At 39.1% G+C, this 3,642-nt stretch overlaps 1 pseudogene; it reads left to right on the forward strand.

Annotated features, from left to right (window-relative positions):
* Positions 1 to 2,047: 2,047 nt before the first annotated feature.
* LOC110307695 lies at positions 2,048 to 2,397 on the forward strand (annotated as a pseudogene).
* The last annotated feature ends 1,245 nt before the right edge of the window (positions 2,398 to 3,642 follow it).

Raw genomic sequence — 3,642 nt, forward strand, 5'->3', positions numbered from 1 at the left:
AGGGTTAAGTAACATATACAGGCAGACCTATCAGAATTACACCAGACTTCTCACCAGAGACTATAAAAGTCAGAAGATCCTGGGCAGATGTCATACAGACCCTAAGAGAACACAAATGCCACCCCAGGCTAATATATCCAGCAAAACTCTCAATTAACATAGATGGAGAAACCAAAGTATTCCATGACAAAACCAAATTTACCCAATAGCTTTCCACAAATCTAGCCCTACAAAGGTAATAGATGGAAAACTCCAACACAAGGAGAGAAACTACACCCTAGAAAAAGCAAGAAAGTAATCTTTCTTCAACAAACCCAAAAGAAAATAGCCACACAAACATAATTCCACCTCTAACAACATCAACAACAACAACAACAAAAAAAACAAGAAGCAACAATCACTTTTCCTTAATATCAATGGACTCAATCCCCAATAAAAAGACATAGACTAACAGACTGGATACATAAAAAGGACCCAGCATTTTGCTGCATACAGTAAATGCACCTCAGTGAGACAGACAGACACTACCTCAGAGTAAAAGCCTGGGAAAATTTTTTCCAAGCAAATGGTCCTAAGAAACAAGCTGGACTAGCCATTCTAATATTGAATAAAATTGACTTGCAACCAAAAGTTATCAAAAAAGAAAAGAAAGGACACTTCAAAACTTGTCAAAGGAAAAATTTACCAAGATGAACTCTTGATTCTGAACATCTATGTTCCAAATGCAAGGGCACACATATTCATAAAAGAAACTTTACTAAAACTCAAAGCACTCATTGCACCTCACAGGATAATACTGGGAGACTTCAACACCCCACTCTCATCAATGGACAGATCATGGAAACAAAAACTAAACAGAGAAACAGGGAAACTAAAAGAAGTCATGAACCAAATGCATTTAACAGATTATTTATAGAACATTTCATCCTAAAACAAAAGAATATACCTTCAGCACCTCATGATACCTTCTCCAAAACTAACCATATAACTGGTCACAAAACAGGCCTGAAGAGATACAAGAAGACTGAAATAATCCCATGCATCCTATCAGATCACCATGGACTAAAGCTGGTCTTCAATAACAACAAAAACAACAAAAAGCCCGCATACACATGGAGGCTAAACAATGTTCTACTCAATGATAACTTGGCCAAGAAAAAAATAAAGGAAGAAATTAAAGACTTTTTAGAATTTAGTGAAAATGAAGGTACATCTCATTCCAAAACTTATAGGACACAATGAAAGCAGTGCTAAGAGAAAACTCATAGCTCTGAGTGCCTCCAAAAAGAAACTGAAGAGAGCTTACACTAGCAGCTTGACAGCATACCTGAAAGCTCTAGAACAAAAAGAAGCAAATATACCCAAGAGGAGTAGATGGCAGGAAATAATCAAACTCAGGACTGAAACCAACCAAGAAGAAACAAAAAGAACTATACAAAGAATCAACAAAACCAACAAGATAAATAAATCCTTAGCCAGACTAACCAGAGGGCACAGAAACAGTATCCAAATTAACAAAATCAGAAATGAAAAGGGAGACATAACAACAGAAACAGGAAATTCAAAAAATCATCAGATCCTACTACAAAAGCCTATATTCAACAAAACTGGAAAATCTGGATCAAATTCACAATTTTCTAGACAGATACCAAATGCCAAAGTTAAATCAAGATCATATAAACCATCTATATAGTTCCATAACTCCTAAAGAAATAGAAGCAATCACTAAAAGTCACCCAACCAAAAAAAGCCCAGGACCAGATGGATTTAGTGCAGAATTCTATCAGACCTTCAGAGAAAATCTAATAACAATACTCTTCAAACTATTCCACAAAATAGAAACAGAAGGAACACTACCCAACTCTTTCTATGAAGCCACAGTTACACTGATACCAAAACCACACAAAGACCCAACAAATAAAGAAAACTTCAGACCAACTTCCTTTATGAATATTGATGCAAAAATACTCAATAAAATTCTCGGCCCCAGTCACTGAGCCGCTGCCGAGGACTCAGCTGCCTCACCGAGGAAAAGGAATCGTATCGTATGTCGGCTATCCAGAACCTCCACTCTTCCGACCCCTTTGCTGATGCAAGTAAGGGTGATGGCCTGCTTCCTGCAGGCACTGAGGATTAAACCCATGTAAGAATTCAACAGAGAAACGGCAGGAAGACCCTTACCACTGTCCAAGGGATCGCTGATGATTACGATAAAAAGAAACNAGTGAAGGCGTTTAAGAAGAAATTTGCCTGCAATGGTACTGTAATTGAGCATCCAGAATATGGAGAAGTAATTCAGCTACTGGGTGACCAGCACAAGAACATATGTCCGTTCCTGATAGAGATGGACTGGCTAAGGACGATCAGCTGAAGGGTCATGGTTTTAAGTGCTTGTGACTCTCTGAAGCTTAAGTGAGGATTTCCTTGCACTGAGTAGAATTTCCCTTCTGTCCCTTGTCACAAGTTTAAAAACCTCACAGCTTGTATAATGTAATCATTTGGGGTCCGCTTTTAACTTGGACTAGTGTAACTCCTTCATGCAATAAACTGAAAAGAGCCATGCTGTGTAGTCTTGAAGTCCCTCATTTAAACAGGTTGAGCAGTAAGCCCTGGCAGTGTCCACCCTGGAACAAAGCAATAACAAGGTTTCAGCCAAGCCAAGAACCCCAAGATCGCAGGAGGCTGTCTGTCCAGAGGCTCCTTGGGGCTCCCTGGACAGAGTCCCCTGCCCTTGGAGAGTGTCACTACTTGAACAGCCCAGTAACACTGGGTAACACTGCCCCAGCTATGTCACTAGAGGGAGGCTCTGGCCCTGGTGTCTGACCAGGTAGAATTCGGAAAGGGCTGCCTTTCCAGAGAAGTCATGGACACTTAGTTCACCACCAGGGTGGTCTTTTGAAGCAGATGAGGTGTTGCAACATGAAGGGTGAGGCCAGCCTGGCATCAGTTAAACTTATGACAAGGGAACAAATGCCAAGCTGGTGCCATTGGTCGTGTGGCTAGCTGTAGAGGCTTCAACTCAGTACGAGCCACTGCCCAGTGCCATGTGAAGGAACAAACTGGTCTTTTGGTTTTCTTTCCCCCTCCAGTTTTAATGTTATGTAATGTATTTAAATCCTTATTTAAATAAAGCTTGTTTTCAGAAATAAAAAAAAAATTCTCAAAAACGGAATCCAAGAACACATCAAAATGATTATTCACCATGACCAAGTAGACTTCATCCCAGGGATGGTTCAGTATATGGAAATTCATCAATGTATTCCACTACATAAACAAACTCAAAAAAAAAAAAACCACCACATGATCATTTCTTTAGATGCTGAAAAAGCATTTGACAAAATTCAGCATCTCTTCATGTTAAAAGTCTTAGAAAGATCAGGAATTCAAGACCCATACCTAAACATAATAAAAGCAATATACACCAAACCAGTGTTCAACATCAAACTAAATGGAGAGAAACTTAAAGTAATCCCACTAAAATCAGGGACTAGACAAGGCTGCCCACTCTCTCCCTATCTATTCAATATAGTACTTGAAGTTCTAGCTAGAGCAATTAGAAGACAAAAGGAGGTCAAAAGGATGCAAATTGGAAAGGAAGAAGTCAAAATATCACTATTTGCAGATGATATGATAGTATACTTA

Source organism: Mus caroli, chromosome 13 (genome assembly GCF_900094665.2).
Source record: "Mus caroli chromosome 13, CAROLI_EIJ_v1.1, whole genome shotgun sequence".
Taxonomy (NCBI): Eukaryota; Metazoa; Chordata; class Mammalia; order Rodentia; family Muridae; genus Mus; species Mus caroli.